Source organism: Pristiophorus japonicus, chromosome 13, assembly GCF_044704955.1.
Source record: "Pristiophorus japonicus isolate sPriJap1 chromosome 13, sPriJap1.hap1, whole genome shotgun sequence".
In the NCBI taxonomy this organism is placed as follows: domain Eukaryota; kingdom Metazoa; phylum Chordata; class Chondrichthyes; family Pristiophoridae; genus Pristiophorus; species Pristiophorus japonicus.
This window is the reverse complement of record NC_091989.1, coordinates 154,378,036-154,401,416: the sequence shown is the minus strand read 5'-3', so window position 1 is coordinate 154,401,416 and position 23,381 is coordinate 154,378,036. Positions and strand designations below refer to the sequence as shown.

General features: G+C 44.2%; 1 protein-coding gene and 1 pseudogene across 1 annotated transcript in view; both read right to left on the bottom strand.

The window, feature by feature from the left end:
• The window catches only part of def8 (differentially expressed in FDCP 8 homolog), an 83,342-nt gene extending 60,622 nt beyond the window's left edge, over nucleotides 1-22,720 (bottom strand). Inside the window, exon 1 of the mRNA XM_070898164.1 lies at nucleotides 22,580-22,720. The gene's annotated coding sequence lies outside the window, so the exon portion shown is untranslated. The remainder of the gene's footprint in view (nucleotides 1-22,579) is intronic.
• Nucleotides 14,338-14,538, bottom strand: LOC139279105 (U2 spliceosomal RNA; annotated as a pseudogene).
• Nucleotides 22,721-23,381: the final 661 nt, after the last annotated feature.

Genomic DNA, 23,381 nt, shown 5'->3' with positions numbered 1-23,381 from the left:
ATGATCAGATCAGCCATGATTTTATTGAATGGCGGAGCAGGCTCGAGGGACCAAATGGCCTACTCCTGCTCCCATTTCTTATGTTCTTATTTATCTCGGTGTTATACCCAAATTTATGCAAGAGGTGACTGTGCATTTGGGCTGTAAGCAAGGGTACCAAATAAACATTACCATACCGTTTGTTATAAAGAGCTTCTTAGCAAGAAAAGGAATGGCGGGCTGAACCACAATTGCAGACCTTAGTGCTCACATTTGAGTTGGCAAGAAAACTTGTTCAATGATTATCAATTACTTCAGTGAACTAGTGCTAGCGCAATTTGGGTAAATGATGTAACAAATCAGTCGGTTTATAGTAAAGATAAGATTACAGTTTCTGAACACAAGTCCCTTTTAAAAAAAAAAAATTCTTGTGCAGCAGACCATTCCACAGCCATGTCAGCTGTTCCCAAACCTCAACAAAATCTTTGACTAACTGACCACCATAAAATCACTGATCGAGATGTATATGGTCTCTGCTTAGCATTTCTTAATGACCCAAGATCAGGAAATCTGTACAAGTCATGGCTATAAATGCACGTCCCAACATTCCATGGCACGTCCTGCTGCAACATCTATCCCACTTCCCAAGTACAACCTTTAAAGTCTGTTGTACAATAGAAAACATTACACAGTCTAGCATGAACAGCCCAGTGCAAAGTAGCAAGCGTTCTCTGGGAACTTATCAAAGAATTACTGTAATGCACATCTCTATTTGAAAATTTCAAAAGCAATTCCCCAGTCTTCTGAAAATAAAAATCTAATATTAGAATTGGCACTGTTTCACCACATGGTTTCTCAGTGGTATTGGCTGTTTTGGGCGAGAACAGACAGCGAAAAATTCCCCAGCTGAGGCACGCCGGCGGTTTCAAAGTACCGCTGGGGAGCAGACCGCCAGCGTGCAACGTCCACAGATCGCCCTGGTGCGATCTTTGGCTGAGCGGGGACCTGTGGGAGAGTATTAAAAACATGTTTTTAAACGTCCATGAGGATCAGCAGAGCTGGTTGGTAGGCAGGTAGGTAGGTAGGTCTGCAACAAAAAGGCAAGTGATTGTTAGGCCCAACCCTCAGCCTCGGCATAAATTTTTAAAGATTTTTAATTTTTCACCCCTTTTCTTTAGACGAAATTGCACTTTGGGGGTGCAAGGGGGAATTTTTTTCCCCCCCCGGGAAGTTTGCCACCGATAATTTTCCCAGCCTTAGCAGGTTTTTGGGCGGCAATCGTGCGCTGGCGGGCTTTGGGAAATTCTAGCCCAGAGAGTAAGTTGTATGCCAATGCTCAAATGTAAGTATTTGTAAAACAAGTATTACAGGCTTAATGAATAGGGAAAATATATTCTGGTCTAGATTTCAACATCTTGCTTAACCAGAGGAGATTGTCTGTTCTGGATTATTATGCATCGAACTGGTTACAATGTTTGATCAGATAGTTTAAATATGTAAGACAGCAATAAAAACATAGGGGTTGACAATGAATGCTGTAATTTTCTGCTTTACTGGACACTCCATTCCTCCGCACAAACCACTTCCATTCCCCCACAAAAATAACCCACAGAGCAACGCCAAATTACAACTTTAGCAGTCAACAGCATTTGAAGTGTTATTTCTAATTGAAAGCAAGACAATGGGGCCTTTGTAAGTTGAAGCATGCTGGAAGAACAGTTAATGTTATAAGAAAACTGTAATCATGCTCACAAGACATTCTTAACAACTCAAATCATTGTTATAATCTTTGTAACCGAGGCTGGGGAGCAATGATTTACCTAACAAGAGCAGTACCCTTGCAAATAGGAGCTTATAAACAAAACAATACTTAGACTAGGACCATATAGTCCATGGTGGGTTCAGAGACTTGACCCAAATAAGAGAGTAAGGAGAGTTGTTAGAGCATGGAATGTTTTGCCAAAGAGAGATGATGAGGCAGAGACTACTGCATCTCTTAAAAGATCAAACGTAAAAGAAAGATGTCGGGCTATGGAGACAGCAGGGCAGTGGGAAGTAGTTTTGCGGTGTTCTAGCAAAGAGTCTACACAGACACAACATCAACTTGAATTGTTGTAAATTTCTATAATTCTAAATACTGAACTACATGAGTGAGCAACCCGATTATCATTAATGAAATAGAAACATAGAAATTAGGTGCAGGAGCAGGCCATTCGGCCCTTCGAGCCTGCACCGCCATTCAATAAGATCATGGCTGCTTTCTCTCCATACCCCTTGATCCCTTTGGCCGCAAGGGCCATATATATATTCCCTTTTGAATATATCTAACGAACTGGCCTCAACAACTTTCTGCGGTAGAGAATTCCACAGGTTTACCACTCTGAGTGAAGATGTTTCTCCTCATCTCTGTCCTAAATGGTTTACCCCTTATTCTTAGACTGTGACCCCTGGTTCTGGAACTTCCCAGCAATGAGAATATTCTTCCTGCCTCTAACCTGTCTAGTCCCGTCAGAATTTTATATGTTTCTATGAGATCCCCTCTCATTCTTCTAAACTCCAATGGATACAAGCCCAGTTGATCCAGTCTCTCCTCATATGTCAGTCCTGCCATCCCGGGAATCAATCTGGTGAACATTCGCTGTACTCCCTCAGTAGCAATGTCCTTCCTCAGATTAGGAGACCAAAACTGAACAATATTCCAGGTGTGGCCTCACCAAGGCCCTGTACAGCTGCAGTAAGACCTCCCTGCTCCTCTACTGAAATCCTCTAGCTATGAAGGCCAACATACCCTTCTTCACCGCCTGCTGTATCTGCATGCCAAACTTCAATATACCATGACACCCAGATCTCGTCGCACCTCCCCTTTTCTTAATCTGTCACCATTCAGATAATATTCTGTCTTCCTGTTTTTGCCACCAAAGTGGATAACCTCACATTTACCGCATCTGCCATGCATTTGCCCATTCACCTAACCTGTCCAAGTCACCCTGCAGCCTCTTAGCATCCTCCTTACAGCTCACACCGCCACCCAGCTTTGTGTCATCTGCAAACTTGGAGATATTACATTCAATTCCTTCATTTAAATCATTGATGTATATTGTAAATAGCTGGGGTCCCAGCACTGAACCCTGCAGCACCCCACTGGTCACTGCCTGCCATTCTGAAAAGGACCCATTTATTCCGACTCTCTGCTTCCTGTCCGCCAACCAGTTCTCTATCCACATCAGTACATTACCCCCAATAACATGTGCTTTAATTTTGCACACTAATCTCTTGTGTGGGACCTTGACAAAAGGCTTCTGAAAGTCCAAATACACTACATCTACTGGTTCTCCCTTGTCCACTCTACTAGTTACATCCTCAAAAAATTCTAGGAGATTTGTCAAGCATGATTGCCCTTTCGTAAATCCATGCTGACTTGGGCCAATCCTGTCACTGCTATTTCATCTTTAATAATTGATTCTAACATTTTCCCCACCACTGATGGAAGGCTAACTGGTCTATAATTCCCTGTTTTCTCTCTACCTCCTTTTTTTAAAAAGTGGGTGTTACATTAGCTACCCTCCAGTCCATAGGAACTGATCCAGTCAATAGAATGTTGGAAAATGACCACCAATGCATCCACTATTTCTAGGGCCACTTCCTTAAGTGCTCTGGGATGTAGCCCATCAGGACCTGGGGATTTATCGGCCTTCAATCCCATCAATTTCCCTAACACAATTTCCTGACTAATAAGGATTTCCTTCAGTTCCTTCTTTTCGCTAGACCCTCGAACCCCTAGTACTTCCGGAAGGTTATTTGTCTTCCTTAGTGAAGACAGATACAAAGTATTTGTTCAATTGGTCTGCCATTTCTTTGTTCCCCATTATAAATTCACCTGATTCTGACTGCAAAAGGACCTACGTTGGTCTTCACATATCTATAGAAGCTTTTGCAGTCAGTTTTTATGTTCCCTGCAAGCTTCCTCTCATACTCTATTTCCCCACCTCCTAATTAAACCCTTTTTTCTCCTCTGCTGAATTTTAAATTTCTCCCAGTCCTCAGGTTTGCTGCTTTTTTTGCCCAATTTATATGCCTCTTCCTTGGATTTAACACTATCCCTAATTTCCCTTGGTAGCCACGGTTGAGCCACCTTCCCAGTTTTATTTTTACTCCAGACAGGGATGTACAATTGTTGAAGTTCATCCATGTAATCTATAAATGTCTGCCGTTGCCTATCCACTGTCAACCCTTTAAGTATCATTTGCCAGTTTATCCTAGCCAATTCACATCTCATACCATCTAAGTTACCTTTCCTTAAGTTCAGGACCCTAATCTCTGAATTAACACCGTCACTCTCCATCTTAATAAGGAATTCACCATATTATGGTCACTCTTCCCCAGGGGGCCTCGCACAACAAGACTGCTAATTAGTCCTCTCTCATTACACACCCAGTCTAGGATGGCCAGCTCTTTCGTTGGTTTCTCGACATAAATGGTCTAGAAAGCCATCCCTAATACACTCCAGGAACAACTCCTCCATCGCATTGCTACCAGCTTGGTTAGCCCAATCTATATGTGGATTAAAGTCGCCCATGATAACTGCTGTAACCTTATCGCATGCATCCCTAATTTCCTGTTTGATGCCATCCCCAACCTCACTACTACTGTTTGGTGGTCTGTACGCAACTCCCACTAGCGTTTTCTGCCCTTTGATATTCCACAGCTCTACCCATACAGATTCCACATCATCCAAGCTAATGTCCTTTCTTACTATTGCGTTAATTTCTTCTTTAACCAGCAATGCTACCCCACCTCCTTTTTCTTTCTGTCTATCCTTCCTGAATGTTGAATACCCCTGGATGTTGAGTTCCCAGCCTTGATCACCCTGGAGCCATGTCTCCATAATCCCAATTATATCATAATCGTTAATAGCTGCCTGCACAGTTAATTCATCCACCTTATTACAAATACTCCTCGCATTAAGGCACAGAGCCTTCAGGCTTGTCTTTTTAGCATTCTTTGTCCCTTTAGAATTTTGCTGTAATGTGGCCCTTTGATTTTTGCCTTGGGTTTCTCTGCCCTCCACTTTTACTATTCTCCTTTCTATATTTTGCTTCTACCCCCATTTTACTTCCCTCTGACTCCCTGCATAGGTTCCCATCCCCCTGTCATATTAGTTTAACCCTCAGGAGGTTACTAATTGACACTGCAATATTTGCCCCAGCAGCAGGAATAAGCCAAGTGGGTCCCATCAATACAATCGTTTTTATTTAACCAAGTGTTCCACAGTAGTGCACCATACACAAACCATCCACCGGTGAGGGTTTTGGATATTATTTTGACTCAGGCCAACAACACTCTCATGCACTAAGGAAGGCAAAGGTTCATTGTAACACAGCCTTGAAGCCAAACACGATTTAAAAATAAAATTAAAATAAAATGTTGATTTTTGTGTATAAAAAGTGCACTTTTACGAAGGAAGGAAAAAAAAGACTTGCATTTATATAGCACCTTTCGCGACCACCAGACATCTCAAAGCGCTTTACAGCCAATGAAGTACTTTGAGTGCAGTCACTATTGTAATGTAGGAAAGGTAAAAGGGTAATGACTTTCCACAAGGAAACAAAAGACCTAAAAGTTTCTTCTAAAAAACCATAGATGTGTAAAGATTTGAAAACATTTCCTTCAGCCATTCACAAGTTTCATAAGCCACTGCTGGAAACTTTGTGTATGCTTCAGTGCAAAATATAATTCACATTTAAATTTCTAATTTACACTATTTATACAGCAGTATTCCTGGCATCAAAGCAGAATCCATACAGTACAACCTGCCTATTTAATGCTGCATTTAAAAATACTCACTACTGGAAGTACATGGAGCTTAGTGCTGTGCCAGAACACAGTTCAAGATTTCCAGAAGCTCATAATCTCAGTCATGCCTTTGCAGGGAGACAGCTACTGGAGAGGCCAAGACAGGGGCAGGGAATAAGAGGTAGAAGATGGGAGGGCCAGTCACCTCAGACTTCTCTTGGGCACTTTCAATTGGCATTGACAGAAGTTAGAAGATATTTCTAGTTCAGTGCCTGCCTTCAAAACAATATCCTGCCCTCTCCTCCACAGCAGAATGCAAGTGTATGCACCTGGTCTGCACGCTAGTACCCAAAACAAAAACAGATGGGTGTACTTCTATGTCCAAATCCAACACGGCATTTTCATTAGTTTAAGGATTTATAGTGAAGTGAAATTTAAAAATCGTGTTTTCACAAAACAAAAATGCCATAATTTTCCCTAGCAATTCTCAGTGTATTTTGTCAAGAGTAGCAGTAAAGGAAGATGTTAATCAAGAGGATTCCAGTTACTGTACTTGTACGATTCATCAAGATGGTGAACCAAAGATGAGGTTAACAAAAGATTACAAAACAAATACAAGATTTTTTACGGTTCACTAGTACTGTTCACACCAGAAACAGGTACAGGCGAGAGTTTCATAGAATCATAGAAGTTTACAGCACGGAAGGAGGCCATTTCAGCCCATTGCGTCTATGCCAGCCAACAAGAGGCTATCCAGCCTAATCCCACTTTCCAGCTCTAGGTCCATAACCCTGCAGGTTACGGCAGTTCAGGTGTGCATCCAAGTACTTTTTAAATGTGGTGAGGGTTTCTGCCTCTACCACCCTTTCAGGTAGTGAGTTCCAGACCCCCATAACCCTCTACATGAAGAAATTTCCCCTTAAATCCTCTAAACCTTTTACCAATTACTTTTAATTTATGCTCCCTGGTTGTTGACCCCTCTGCTAAGGGAAATAGGTCCTTTCTATCCACTATATCTAGGCCCCTTAATTTTATACACATCAGTGAGGTCTCCCCTCAGCCTCCTCTGTTACAATGAAAACAAATCCAGCCTATCTAATCTGTCCTCAGTTTAGAGTCTCCACTCCCGGCAACATCCTCGTAAATCTTCTCTGTACCCTCTCCAGTGCACTCTTTCCTGTAATGCGGTGACCAGAACTGCATGCAGTACTCCAGCTGTGGCCTAACCAGTGTTTTATACAGTTCAAGTTTAAGCCCCCTCCTCTTGTATTCTATGCCTCGGCTAATAAACGCAAGCATTCCGTATGCCTTCTTAACCACCTTATCTACCTGGCCTGCTACCTTCAGGGATCTGTGGACATGCACTCCAAGGTCTCTTTGTTCCTCTACACCCCAGTATCCTACCATTTACTGTGTATTCCCTTTCCTTGTTAACCCTCCCCAAATGTATTACCTCACACTTCTATGCATTAAATTCCATTTGCCACTGTTCTGCCCACCTGACCAGTTGATCAATATCTTTCTCCAATCCGCACCTTTCTTCTTCATCAACCACACAGCCAATTTTGGTATCATCTGTAAACTTCTTAATCATACCCCCTATATTCAAGTCTAGATTATTGATATATATCACAAAAACCAAGGGACCTAGTACTGAACCCTGCGAAACCCACTGGAAACATCCTTCCAGTCGCAAAAATACCCATTAACCATTACCCTTTGCTTCCTGCCTCAGCCAATTTTGGATCCAACTTGCCACTTTACCCTGGATCCCATGGTCTTTTACTTTCGTGACCAGTCTACCATGTGGGACCTTATCAAAAGCTTTGCTAAAATCCATATACACTACATCATACGCTTTGCCTTCATCAATCCTCCTGGTTACCTCCTCGAAAAATTCAATCAAGTTAGTCAGACACGACCTTCCCTTAATAAATTTGTGCTGACTGTTTTTGATTAATCCATGTCTTTCCAAGTGAAGATTTATCCTGCCCTTCAGGATTTTTCCAATAATTTTCCCCACCACTAAGGTTAGGCTGACTGACCTGTAATTACTCAGTCTATCCCTTTCTCCCTTCTTAAACAAAGGTACATTAGCAGTCCTCCAGCACTATGATCGTCAAAGCCTCTGCTATTTCCTCTTTTGATTCGCCTAACAGCCTGGGATACATTTAATTCGGACCGGAGGACATCCACTTTCAAAGCTGCTAAACCCCTTAATACCTCCTCTCTCACTAGGTTTATTTCATTTAATATTTCACACTTCTCAATTGTAGTGTCTGCATTGCCTCTCTCTTTTGTGAAAACAGACACAAAGTATTCATTAAGAACCATACCCACATAGAAAATAGAAAATAGGTGCAGGAGCAGGCCAATCAGCCCTTCTAGCCTGCACCGCCATTCAATGAGTTCATGGCTGAACATGAAACTTCAGTACCCGCTTCCTGCTTTCTCGCCATATCCCTTAATCCCCCGAGTAGTAAGGACTTCATCTAACTCCCTTTTGAATATATTTAGTGAATTGACCTCAACTACTTTCTGTGGTAGAGAATTCCACAGGTTCACCACTCTCTGGGTGAAGAAGTTTCTCCTCATCTCGGTCCTAAATGGCTTACCCCTTATCCTTAGACTGTGACCCCTGGTTCTGGACTTCCCCAACATTGGGAACATTCTTCCTGCATCCAACCTGTCCAAACCCGTCAGAATTTTAAACGTTTCTATGAGGTCCCCTCTCACTCTTCTGAACTCCAGTGAATACAAGCCCAGTTGATCCAGTCTTTCTTGAAAGGTCAGTCCCACCATCCCAGGAATCAGTCTGGTGAATCTTCGCTGCACTCCCTCAATAGCAAGAACGTCCTTCCTCAAGTTAGGAGACCAAAACTGTACGCAATACTCCAGGTGTGGCCTCACCAAGGCCCTATACAACTATAGCAACACCTCCCTGCCCCTGTACTCAAATCCCCTCGCTATGAAGGCCAACATGCCATTTGCTTTCTTAACCACCTGCTGTACCTGCATGCCAACCTTCAATGACTGATGTACCATGACACCCAGGTCTCGCTGCAGCTTCCCCCTTCCTAATCTGTCACCATTCAGATAATAGTCTGTCTCTCTGTTTTTACCACCAAAGTGGATAACCTCACATTTATCCACATTATACTTCATCTGCCACGCATTTGCCCACTCACCTAACCTATCCAAGTCACTCTGCAGCCTCATAGCATCCTCCTCGCAGCTCACACTGCCACCCAACTTAGTGTCATCCGCAAATTTGGAGATACTACATTTAATCCCCTCGTCTAAATCATTAATGTACAATGTAAACAGCTGGGGCCCCAGCACAGAACCTTGCGGTACCCCACTAGTCACTGCCTGCCATTCTGAAAAGTACCCATTTACTCCTACTCTTTGCTTCCTGTCTGACAACCAGTTCTCAATCCACGTCAGCACACTACCCCCAATCCCATGTGCTTTAACTTTGCACATTAATCTCCTGTGCGGGACCTTGTCGAAAGCCTTCTGAAAGTCCAAATATACCACATCAACTGGTTCTCCCTTGTCCACTCTACTGGAAACATCCTCAAAAAATTCCAGAAGATTTGTCAAGCATGATCTCCCTTTCACAAATCCATGCTGACTTGGACCTATCATGTCACCATTTTCCAAATGCGCTGCAATGACATCCTTAATAATTGATTCCATCATTTTACCCACTACTGAGGTCAGGCTGACCGGTCTATAATTCCCTGCTTTCTCTCCCTCCTTTTTTAAAAAGTGGGGTTACATTGGCTACCCTCCACTCGATAGGAACTGATCCAGAGTCAATGGAATGTTGGAAAATGACTGTCAATGCATCCGCTATTTCCAAGGCCACCTCCTTAAGTACTCTGGGATGCAGTCCATCAGGCCCTGGGGATTTATCGGCCTTCAATCCCATCAATTTCCCCAACACAATTTCCCGACTAATAAAGATTTCCCTCAGTTCCTCCTCCTTAATAGACCCTCTGACCCCTTTTATATCCGGAAGGTTGTTTGTGTCCTCCTTAGTGAATACTGAACCAAAGTACTTGTTCAATTGGTCTGCCATTTCTTTGTTCCCTGTTATGACTTCCCCTGATTCTGACTGCAGGGGACCTACGTTTGTCTTTACTAACCTTTTTCTCTTTACATACCTATAGAAACTTTTGCAATCCGCCTTAATGTTCCCTGCAAGCTTCTCGTACTCCATTTTCCCTGCCCTAATCAAACCCTTTGTCCTCCTCTGCTGAGTTCTAAATTTCTCCCAGTCCCCGGGTTCGCTGCTATTTCTGGCCAATTTGTATGCCACTTCCTTGGCTTTAATACTATCCCTGATTTCCCTAGATAGCCACGGTTGAGCCACCTTCCCTTTTTTATTTTTACGCCAGACAGGAATGTACAATTGTTGTAATTCATCCATGCGGTCTCTAAATGTCTGCCATTGCCCATCCACAGTCAACCCCTTAAGTATCATTCGCCAATCTATCTCAGCCAATTCACGCCTCATACCTTCAAAGTTACCCTTCTTTAAGTTCTGGACCATGGTCTCTGAATTAACTGTTTCATTCTCCATCCTAATGCAGAATTCCACCATATTATGGTCACTCTTCCCCAAGGGGCCTCGCACAATGAGATTGTTAATTAATCCTCTCTCATTACACAACACCCAGTCTAAGATGGCCTCCCCCTAGTTGGTTCCTCAACATATTGGTCTAGAAAACCATCCCTTATGCACTCCAGGAAATCCTCCTCCACCGTATTGCTTCCAGTTTGGCTAGCCCAATCTATGTGCATATTAAAGTCACCCATTATAACTGCTGCACCTTTATTGCATGCACTCCTAATTTCCTGTTTGATGCCCTCCCCAACATCACTACTACTGTTTGGAGGTCTGTACACAACTCCCACTAACGATTTTTGCCCTTTAGTGTTCTGCAGCTCTACCCATATAGATTCCACATCATCCAAGCTAATGTCTTTCCTAACTATTGCATTAATCTCCTCTTTAACCAGCAATGCTACCCCACCTCCTTTTCCTTTCATTCTATCCTTCCTGAATGTTCAATACCCTTGGATGTTGAGTTCCCAGCCCTGATCACCCTGGAGCCACGTCTCCGTAATCCCAATCACATCATATTTGTTAACATCTATTTGCACACTTAATTCATCCACCTTATTGCGGATACTCCTTGCATTAAGACACAAAACCTTCAGGCTTGCTTTTTTAACACCCTTTGTCCTTTTAGAATTTTGCTGTACAGTGGCCCTTTTTGTTCTTTGCCTTGGGTTTCTCTGCCCTCCACTTTTCCTCATCTATGTCTTTTGCTTTTGCCTCATTTTTGTCTCCCTCTGTCTCCCTGCATAGGTTCCCATCCCCCTGCAATATTAGTTTAACTCCTCCCAACAGCACTAGCAAACACTGCCCCTAGGACATTGATTCCGGTCCTGGCCAGGTGCAGACCGTCCTGTTTGTACTGGTCCCACCTCCCCCAGAACCGGTTCTAATGCCCCAGGAATTTGAATCCCTCCCTACTGCACCACTGCTCAAGCCACGTATTCATCTGCGCTGTCCTGCGATTCCTACTAAGACTAGCACGTGGCACTGGTAGCAATCCCGAGATTACTACTTTTGAGGTCCTACTTTTTAAATTTAGCTCCTAGCTCCTTAAATTCTTTTCGTAGGACCTCATCCCTTTTTTTACCTATGTCGTTGGTACCAATGTGCACCACGACAACTGGCTGTTCTCCCTCCCATTTCAGAATGTCCTGCACCCGCTCCGAGACATCCTTGACCCTTGCACCAGGGAGGCAACATACCATCCTGGAGTCTCGGTTGCGGCCGCAGAAACACCTATCTATTCCCCTCACCATCGAATCCCCTATCACTATCGCGCTCCCAATCTTTTTCCTGCCCTCCTGTGCAGCAGAGCCAGCCACAGTGCCATGAACTTGGCTGCTGCTGCCCTCCCCTGATGAGTCATCCCCCCCCAACAGTACTCAAAGCAGTGTATCTGTTTTGCAGGGGGATGACCACAGGGGACCCCTGCACTATCTTTCTTGCAGTACTCTTCCTGCTGGTCTTCCATTCCCTATCTGGCTGTGGACCCTTCTCCTGCGGTAAGACCAACTCACTACACGTGATACTCACGTCATTCTCAACATCGTGGATGCTCCAGAGTGAATCCACCCTCAGCTCCAATTCCGCAACGCGGACCATCAAGAGCTCGAGGCAGATACACTTCCCACACACGTAGCGCCCAGGGACACCGGAAGTGTCCCCGAAAGTGTCCGAGTTCCCACATGGTACAGGAGGAGCATATCACGTGACCGAGCTCTCCTGCCATGTCTTAACCCTTTGTTACTACCAATTTAAGTGTATCTATGTTAAAGTTCACTTACTGATATAAAAAAAGAAAAAGAAAAAGAAAAAGGCTACTCACCAATCACCAGCCAATCACTTACCCCATTGGCTGTGACGTCACTTTTTGATTCCCTTCTACTTCTATTTTGCTTTCTCTCCCGCTGTAGCTGCACCGGTACACCTTTGATAGGTCGCTCCCCTCTCACCAACTGCCGCTGGTTCTCGATCTCCCGCTGGGCTTTTGATAGGTCGCTCCCCTCTCACCAACATCTTCCACCTCCGCATAGAGTTTACCCTCATGGTTTCTAATCGGTCCTACCCTTTCTTTAGTTATCCTGTTGCTCTTAATATATTTATAAAACATCTTTGGGTTTTCCTTGATTTTACTTGCCAATAATTTTTCATGCTCTCTTTGCTTTCCTAATATCCTTTTTAATTATTTCACCCCTGGACTTTCTAGACGCCTCGAGATTCTGCAGTATTTAGCCCTCGGTATCAGTCATAAGCCTCCTTTTTCTTTCCCCTTTTCCTCTGCATTTGCACACAGATACTACCCACAATCTGGGTGAAAAACAAATACTTGGCTTAAAAGATCACAGAATTTTGGACGCAAGCGAGATACAAGCGTAGCTACAGTACACCCAAGTCTCTTCGCTATTTTACATCCACAAATACCTCCATCCGAACGAATCTCCACCCACATAACAAGCCACATTCCCGATTCTCAAATGCAAGCATCCTCCAATTGCACTTGTTAGGGCGGGGAGGGGGATGGAGGGGGCAGCGAGGGAATCGCTCTACATTGCGACCAGATTTTCAGCTGCAGTGGGAGAGTGTCATTTTTCTGGTCTTTTAATTGCAATTTGTTTGAATGTTTCAAAATTATCACTGAGACCTGCTCTGTATTTCTGTTTCTTTAAATGCATTTTTATAGCAAATGAGAGAGTCACATTAGAAATTAAAAAGCTTCCCGGATTGCAGGTTCTAAAACATGCTGTGTGTAACTTGCAGGAATGATAGTGACAGAAGTTGAAACTTTTAATTTTAATATTGAAAGAATCATATTGGTGTGGGTTCAGCCTGTCCACGAGCCCAAAGGTGGTTTATGCTGATGTACATTTTAAGTTTGGGCGCATTCGAATGAGATTGGGAGGATACTTGGGTGTAACTTGACATTGGCAAAAGGGCGCAGTTTCGAGCGCAACTTCCGGGTTGTGGCCAAGGAGCAAACTCTAGGCCGTTGGTTCCAGAAACGACAGCAAGGCCCCAATCGCAGCCACCGTGCACAGGAAAGTACATCAAAAACTAGATCAGAAAGAGCGCTCTCACCAAGCCACTACAGCGAGCCTCCTGGAAGCTGACCAAGAGATGCTCGGGAGACAGACCTACTCTCTTAGCCACAGAAATACCTGGTTCAGAGGTAGTTTGGGAAAGGGTAAAAGCAATAAAAATTGTACCTTTCACTCAAGGATAATAAATCAAAACAAAGTGTTTAACATACTTTCTAAATTTCTCCCCCATCAAGAGAGAGAGAGAAAAAGAACACAAATATCGGTCACAACACAGGCATCTGGAACTCTCTCGTACATCACTGTTCTGCAGTTCCAGAGTTCCCTCTGCTCACTTAATGGGCCCAAGTTTCGGGCTAAGCCTAAAACGGCGCAGCCCCGACCTGGACGCCCATTTTTCACGCGCGAAAGTGCGCCGAAGAAACCTCCGATATTCTCCGGCTCCTCACAGGTCTTCATTAGCTTGGCGCAGCGCGCACAGAACAGCGGGGGGCAGAGACAGACACTCGCGCCGATTCTACAAGCGGGGTGGGCCTAATTTAAATAAGGCAACGTCATGCCGGCAACCCTGCGCGTGTGTGTTGGAGCACACGCGCAAATGGGAAACAAACATTGGCACTCGGCCATTTTTAAAGGGACTAGAGGAAAAGTGAAGATTTGTCTCGTGGACCCCTGGAAAGGCTTGAGATTTAATTTTAGTGATTTTTGTGTGTGTGAAGGAGTGCTTTTAGCAGCACTGTTGAATAAATCACCTGCTGAAATCAGTGAGTGCAGCTTTTCTTTTTTTTTTAATTCGTTGCCAATCGTTCCAATTCTTTGTCAAATCACAAACGCCAGAGGTCACCTTGCACACATCAAGGATCACTCTGCGCCAATGCTCTTAGCCAAAAGGCCTAGAGCCACTGCACCGTTCCTGGAAGTACTGCAATACCAGGTTCGTGCCATGGAGGTGGATGGGTCAGGCCCCCCACACACCTCCTATTTCCAAAAAGCATAGGAGAACCACTTTCCTGATCCAGGGAGAACCACTTTGGGGTCATGGTTACTCCCCTGTCAGGTCAGTTACGCATGATCTTAGCCAAAAGGCCGAGAAGCTTTTCACTGCTAAACTTGCAGAACAGGTGCTGCATTAGTGCATGCAAATTAAGAACTGTGTTTTGAGAAATAAGAGTGTCAATTCAACTTTGCAATGGATCAACATCCACCAGGAACAAAGAATTTCTTGCATGAGGAAGTGGAGATATTAGTCAACGTCATTGAGCAGAGATGGCAGGAGCTAGGTACCAGCAACAGAGGTCGCATAAAAGTGCCACTAAAAGAAATAAGAAACGCTTGAACCAAGTTGCAGAAGATTATTGCGCAGTGGTGCATACCATGAGATCTGGAAGCCAGTATAAAAAGAAATGGCACGACCTTGGTCAAGTAGTTAGTGTAAGTAATATTTTCCATTTTTAATGTAATCATAATTGTAACCTGGCTATCTGTATGTCCCACCTTGCAGACTGACACACACTGTAAAAAGTTATATTTTACTCTTTGCAGAAGAAATTGGCCCACAACAAAAGGGAAACAACTCGAACAGGTAGAGGCACGCCCAATCTGCAACCACTGACACCCTTGGAACAAAGGGTAGCTGCTTTTCTCCATGTACGACTCATCATAGCAATCAGTACAGCACAAGCTGGGCCCGCACGCGAGGAAGAGGGCAAGTCCTGAAAATGCATCGTGGTCCTTTAAATCAACCTGCTGCCTAACCTGCTATGTGTGAGAGTACTCATGACACCCATCCGGCCCCCTCCCTTGCCGTTAAACATTTGACTGTTCTGATGTATTTTGCAGAACATGATGATGATGCTGCTGCTGCTGCCAACCCTGAGGGTACAGAACAAGAACCAGTACAACCAGATGCGGATGAACCAGACTGGATGATGGCAGCGATGACTGAAATGTCTGCATGGGAGAGCTTCCAAATTAATGTTTATGAGCTCCCATCAAGGGGCATCAGAGTTTCAACCCCTAGCATAGGTTTTGGTTCCACCTTCTATGGTTTTGATTCTGATGTTGCGGGACCCAGTGCTGCTGCTGCTATCATGGAGCAGTTTACACCCATTCACCCACCATCCTAGCCCACGGCTCGCACTCGAGTGCTATCGTCTGGAACACAGAGCGTCCCACCATCCCAACCCGAGCCTCTCCCTCTAGTACTGCCATCTGGAACACAGAGCGTCCCACAGTCCCAGCCCGAGCCTCCGTGTAGTGGTGCCGCTTGTAACAGAGCGTCCCACCATCCGTGCCCACGCCTCCCAGTGTAATGGTGCCACGAGGCAGGCCCAGGCAGAGGAGGAGATTGGAGACACGCTCTCCCGAGATGCAGCGTGCAACAGATGCGGCTCAGGTTGTGGCATTGGGTATGGAGACCAATGAGCTTACCTGATTACCCACTGCACTGACGCCACCGATGAGTGAAGAGTTGACAGTCCTGACGGGAGAAATAGCAGTAATGACACGGGAACTTAGGAAGGGAATGTCCGAGGGAGTGCAATCGACGGCACAGGCCGTCACGGAGGGCCTGGGGGAGGTAGCTGCTGCAATAAGGGCACACAGCCCGGCCAATCAAATGACACCCCCATGAAGAAGTGAACATTCACTGAGATATGGATGAGACATAGAAACATAGAAAATAGATGCAGGAGTAGGCCATTCGGCCCTTCGAGCCTGCACCGCCATTCAATGAGTTCATGGCTGAACACGCAACTTTAAGTTACTGAAGTCTTTGTGATCTTCAAGAGTCATATTAAAAAGTATAGTTTGATAAATATTTTATTACAGTGACGTTAACTTTTCAATAAAATATTTTTTCATTAAAACTGTTTCATGTTCCATTAACACAACACAACGTAGGAACAACTGCAAAGAATAAACATGTCCATGCGCAACAGTGGTCGCAGAGCCCTCAGGCATCAGTAGTTGAAGCGTTCACGGATGAGCTGCTGGCACAAGGCTCGAGCAATCGTTAAAGGGGCACGATGGACGGCCCTCCTCCGACCTCGTGCTCCGGCATCAGGCACTTGCATGCTTTCCTGATCGTCGTCATCATCCACATCCTGCTGTTCGTATCATCATGCACTGGACCCTCACGTAGGTCTTCTGGTTCCACTACCAACTCCTGCTGCCTCATGATGGCTAAGTTATGAAGCATGCAGCACACAACAGTGAAGTGACCGACAATCTGAGGAGAGTATAGCAAGTGTCCTCCAGAATGGTCCAGGCATCGGAATCGCTGTTTCAATGTGCCAATGGTCCTCTCAATGATTCTGCATGTCGCAATGTGCGCCATGTTGTATTGACGGTCAGCTTCTGTCCGTGTCACGCGTAGGGGCGTCATGAGCCAGGTGGTCAGGCCGTACCCTTTGTCTCCCAGTAGCCAGCTCTGCCCTTCTGGCTGCTGCTCAAACATGTCAGATAGAACGCTGTCGCGTAGGATGAACGCATCGTGGGTGCTGCCAGGGTATCTCGCATCAACTGACACGATGCGCTGCTTGTCGTCACACACGAGCTGCACATTGATAGAGTGGAAACCTTTCCTATTTCGGCACTGCTCAGAATCCTCCACAGGTGCTCGCAAGGCTATGTGGGTACAATCAATGCAGCCCTGTACCTTTGGGAAGCCGGCAATCCTGAAGAAGCCCACAGCCCTCATGGATCGCTTGTGTGATCATTGGGAAATTGATGAAGTCATTCCTTCGTGCACACAGTGCAGCCGTGACCTGGTAAATGCAGCCATGTATTGCACGTTGAGAGATGGCACACACATCTCCAGTTGTAGCCTGAAACGATCCCGAGGCATAGAAAGAAAGTGCAGCTGTTACCTTCACTGCAACAGACAGGGCAGTTGGCGTTCTGCTTCTGGGCTGCAAATCTGCTCTCAGCATATCACAGATCTCAACGACAACTTCTCTGCGGTAATGCAGCCTTTTGACACAATCAATCAGCCTCGCTCATGTCCAGGTACAAGCGCTTGGCTCGATATTGTCGACGTGGGTAAGGTCTCCTGCCCATCAACCTAAAGACTATGACGTTCCTGGTGCGGTGAGCTCGAATCAATTCTCTCCTATGCAGTGAATTGATGGCGAACCATTGCATAATACGTGGTGTTGACAATGCAGCACCCATTCTGCAAATTTAAGTTTAAAAGTGTCTATGTGGCTGCCTCTCCCTGTCCCTGACCCAAGGGCCTCAGTCTCCCTTGCAGCTCGAAGGCTGCTTGATTGCTGTGTCTTTGGCTGCCGTCCAGTCACTGACGATGCCCCTATCCCGTGGCCTCAGTCCCCCTCACAGCTCAAAGCTGCTTAATTGCTGTATCTTCGGCTGCCGTCCATATCGCGTGGCCGAATGGTCTTTGTCCCCTTCGCAGCTCGAAGGCTGCTTGTTGTTTCTTCGGCTGCCGTCCAGCCACTGATGGAAGGAAGGCCTGCCTGAAGCACCGCAGCTCGAAGGCTGCTGCTGCTTCAGCTTCACACAGGTAGGAACATGGAATATTTAATCTTTGCTTTATTTATAAATTTTTATTCAGGTTGGGTCTTTATTTGTATAAGAAAGACTGTTGAATGATTGTAGAATTTAATTAAATTACTTCCCTTCCCCCCACCCCCCCTCCCCGTTCCCTATGCCTAATTTATAACCTACACCTGATTTGTAAAGTGTAGGCAGGTTTTTTTTGAACGTACAAAAATCTTCACTTACTCTATTCTAAGTTAGTTTGAAGTAAGTTTTCACTGCCTAAACTTTGAAAACAGGCATAAGTGGCCGGACACACCCCCTTTTGAAAAAAAAAATTCAGTTCCAAAGTGAAACTGTTCTAACTGACTAGAACTGGAGCAAACTAAATGCCGAGAATTACAATTTCTAAGATACTCCATTCTAAACCAATTGCTCCAAAAAAAAACAGGAGCAACTCAGACCGAAACTTGGGCCCAATATTTCGAGCAGGACTCTACCTATTAAATGGCTAGCAGTACTTCTAAACATGCAACATTCAGAGAAAGTCTTTTAGTTTGAAGGTGACAGAATCCGAGACCATTTGCAAGGAATGAAGGAGCAACGTTGCTGCTGGGGAGCTCGGATTCAGAAAGAGCTGGTTTGTCTTTATTCTACAGTGAAACTGACTGCTTAAAGAGGGATGGCTGCCAAGTACAAGAAGTCTGCTTCATTAATTAACTCTATAGGTTTGGTCAAATTAGTGATCGGTGCTACCTCTAGAGTCCTTCCACTTTTTCTTTTGCATTAGCTATATTTACAGAGCTAAACTTGGGAGTCTTATAAGCCTCTCTCCAAGCCCACATGTGGGGGAAGACACTACCAGCTTTGGGTGATGGGGGGGGGGGGGGGGGAAGAGGGAGAAAGGAAGAGGAATGAGAGAGGAAGGAAAAGAAAACAATCCTCTGACATATGCGCAGAGCAGAAAAATGCACACTCACTTTTTCAGTGTAGGTATAAAGTATTAATTCTGGGACACTAGATTTAAATCTGGCTGTGCATGTCAGCAGAACATTTAAGAATGCAAAGCAAATTCAAAGAGCTCTTCATAACTTCCTTAATATCTCTGCATTACATGGTACAAAGGGTACCACTGGCAAGTGTACAAAATGTAAGCCATTCGTATGGCTGGTGTACTCATCTGAAAATGTTAGCACACAAATAGTTATTGGTCTCCAAAAAGAACTCATGTCATGATAATTAACTTTCATATTATGAATTTGTGAAGTTTCCATGGAGACAATAATAAAGCCGATACATAAAAAATGGACCACATAAGGTTAGAATGTGGAACTTGCTACCACAGGAGACAGTTGGGGCAAATAGCTTGGACGCTTTCAAAAGAAAATTAGACAAGTACATGAGAGAAAAGGGAATGGGAAGATATGCTGAAAGGCTGAGACAAGTGAGATGGAATATAAACGCCAGCACAGACTACTTGGGCTAAATGACCTGTTTCTGTGCTGTATATTCTATGTGATTCTTACAATACCATTCGATATGTTGTTAAGTGCGAGGTGGGACCCAGAGGGGATAGGGAGTTAATAAAGGTTAAGCAGAAATTGGCAGGAATGCTTAACAAGTATTTTGCTTCATTGGTTACCAAAGGAAAGAATACAAGATAGTTACTAATCAATCCAATAGGGAAATAGGGAGAAATTTCTTTACTCAGGGTGGTTGGAACATGAAACTCACTACCACACATAAATTTGAGAGGCTGTAGAATGGGATAGGGTTTGAACCCACAACTTTCTGACCCAAAAGCAGGAGTGCTACCACTGAGCCAAGGCTGACACCTAAATGTGCAACTATTGCTTATGGTGTATAAAGTTTTAAATGCTAAAATATATTGTTATATGATTACATAGAAATTACAACACTGAAACAGCCCAACCAGTCCCTGTTGGTGTTTATCCTCCATGCAAGCAGTCATCCTCATATTTTGTGCCTGCCATGTTCCCATATCTCATTATTGTCCTCTCCTTCCATTACTTAGCCAACTAATACTCAAATATTGACATGGCGTCAGTTTCAAAATCACCAACTCTGGTACTGCATCTCAATCTTGTGTGCGAAACAAAGGGGGCAAGTTTCTGATTTGAGGGCAATCAGAAAATTGGGCACAAATTGCAGTTCAAGATTCCGCTAAAATGCATTAGCATAACCACATACATCTTTCATGAATCAGCGCAGTCGGACCACGTAACAGAAAATAATAGTTTTTCTTCCTTTGCATTCAAAAATATTCTTTGACGTATTTAAAAGCGGTAACCAGGTGCAGTTTTATTAATAGATGAAAATGGAGTTCATCACAAAAAAATAAGCATTTTTATTAGGAGTGTCTAATCCTCCATCTCGGAGTAACCTGATTTAAAATAACTGACGCTGACTTAAAAAAAACTATATTGAACAATTTACTAGTTTCATTGGGGTATAGTAGTCAGTTTCTTCGTGAAATATTATTTTAATATGTAATAAAACTTGCCTACTAGTGCCTGTGTACCCAAGGAAACCAGCTTAAATTAAAGACCCTCCTCAAACAGCAAACGGGCACAATTATTTCAACCTGGGGTGGGGGGGTGGCCATTTTTGTGGGTGGGGCTGTCTGGGCAAAATTAATTTTAAACCAGCGTTAAAGATCATGGAAACTTAATTTACATGTGACATAACTTACATTTAAAATTCCGATCTTTTGCACTGGTTCGGCCCATTTCAAACAGATTGCGCTGATAAAAGTAGTGGAAATTCTACCTCAAATTGTCCTCTGTCCTAAATATCTTGCATTTAAGCTCAAATATAATTCCCTCATCTGTTACACAAACATTTAAGGTGGTGATCTTAAGGTAATTTCATCCCTATAATCAGATAAAAACATGTTTAACTACATTCCTTTCATTCAGGATCCAGGAAACTCTGAGTACAATAGGACAAAATAAATACAGTCTACTTCTTTTAAAGTTACTTGGTACCAACTATCTGATGATTCAGTTTTCATAGAACCATAGAAATTTACAGCACAGGAGGCCATTCAGCCCATCGTTTCTGTACCGGCCGACCAATTGCTATACAGCCTTATCCCACTTTCAAGCTCTTGGTCCGTAGCCTTGCAGGTTACAATACAAGTGCATATCCAAGTACATTTTAAATGTGGTGAGGGTTCTGCCTCTACCACCCTTTCAGGCAGTGAGTTCCAGACCATCACAACCCTCGGTGAAAAAAAATTCTCAAATCTCCTCTAAACCTCTGAATTACTTTAAATCTATGCCCCTAGTTATTGACCCCTCTGCTAAGGGAAATAGGTCCTTCCTATCCACTTTATCTAGGCCCCTCAATTTTATACACCTCAATTAGGTCTCCCTTCAGTCTCCTCTGTTCCAAAGAAAACAACCCCAGCCTATCGAATCTTTCCTCACAACTAAAATTCTCCAGTTCAGGCAACATCCTTATGAATCTCCTCTGTACCCTCAAGTGTGATCACATCTTTCCTGTAATGTGGTGACCAGAATTGCACACAGTAGACCAGCTGTGGCCTAACTAGTGTTTTACACAGTTCAAGCATAACCTCCCTGTTCTTGTATTCTATGCCTCGGCTAATCAAGGAACGTATCCCATATGTCTTAACCACCTTATCTACCTGTCCTGCTATCCTCAGGGATCTGTGGACATGCACTCCAAGGTCCCACTATTCCTCTACACTTCAGTGTCCTACCATTTATTGTGTATTCCCTTGCCTTGTTAGCCCTGCCCAAATGCATTATCCCACACTTCTCCAGACTGAATGCCATTTGCCACTGTTCTGCCCACCTGACAATCCATTGATATATTCCTACAGTCTACAGCTTTCTTCTTCTTCATTTTCAACAACACGACCAATTTTTGTATCATCTGTGAACTTCTTAATCATACCAACTGTATTCAAGTTTAAATCATGGATATATACACCATAAAAAGCAAGGGACCTAGTACGGAGCTTTGTGGAAACAGCTTTCCAGGCACAAAAACGCCCTTTGCTTCCTGCCTCGGAGCCAATTTTGGATCCAACTTGTCACTTTGCTTGGGATCCCATGGGCTTTTACTTTCGTTTTAAGCATTAAATTCCCAATTTGCTTCATTCAAATTACTGGATAATCAACATTTTAGGTTAAAAAAAAAGATTTAAATTCATCAGGAGACTGCAATGCAGGAAATGCAAGCAGCTAAATCTACAATTACTATCGCCGTATAACATTCTGTGACAGACCTGCATAAATCAACAGAAATCTTCACACACGCGCTACGGTAGGACCACAAAACTGAGATTATAATTTTTTAAAAACACAGTTTCTGAACCTCCTACTTCGGTTTGTGGTGCATTAAAGTGACACTGGACCGAGTTAATGAATTTAGGATTGCACAATCACTACAGCCGCAGCTCAGTGAGCAGTTCGAGCAGGGCAGCGGATGGGTGGGAGCTGGGCCCAGGGTCGGTGGGGCCAGCCCGGGGGGGCCGCACGGCATCACTCAAGCAGGGGGGATACTTTGCATCGCAATGATTCCAGCCGAGAACCCAAAGCACTGCGGCATGGATAGATTAACACAACAGAAAGCGGTCGGACAACGGTACCTCATCGTTCCGGCCAGAATGGGCGAGAAACCGGTTGGGACCAAGTCAGGCAGCCCGAAGCACTTGAACGAGCCCGAGCGACATGTTGTTGCCCCGCGGCAGCTCCACCGAGCCCGGATCAGCAACCAGACGCGCCCGGCGCGGCTCCAGCTCCCAGCAGCTCCAGCCCACCAATCGCCTGGCTGCAGGGCACCTCGGGATACTGGCGGAGCAACACGGCGCTCAGTCTCTTAAAGATAGACCAGCAGCACCACCGGAAAATTATCACAATCAAAAATATACCCTCTCTGTTTTTAAAAGGCTCTTTACTGGCGGCCTGCGGGTGGAATATTTGGAGATAGGATTCCCAATTTGTTTTTACCCAAGACTAAACCCTTCAGGGGGAGGAGTCAGGGGAGGGATCATGGTTTGAGTTTTGCTGATTGGGAAGGTTCATTAAAAACCTTATCTGCAGCTACAAATATCTTAGAATATGAGAGGAAGGGAGGGGAAACAACAAAAATGACTTTTGGTGCCTGCATTACATTTGAGAAATTCCAGATAGCTTGATCAAAGACTAGACTATCACGTGAAAACTAAAACTGCATCATCATTCATTATCAAGTCATACAGCAACAACAGAACAAGTTTCTAGGATGTAATGACTTGTTGCAAGGCACGTTGCATGATTGGGACCTCCGTTTGGCAAACAATGTAGGAAATCACCGGAAAAGTTCATCTGGCCAGCCACTGAGTTCAAAAATAGAATACACAGTTCGCTAACTATATCACTCAATTGATTTTTACCACAAATGACTATCCA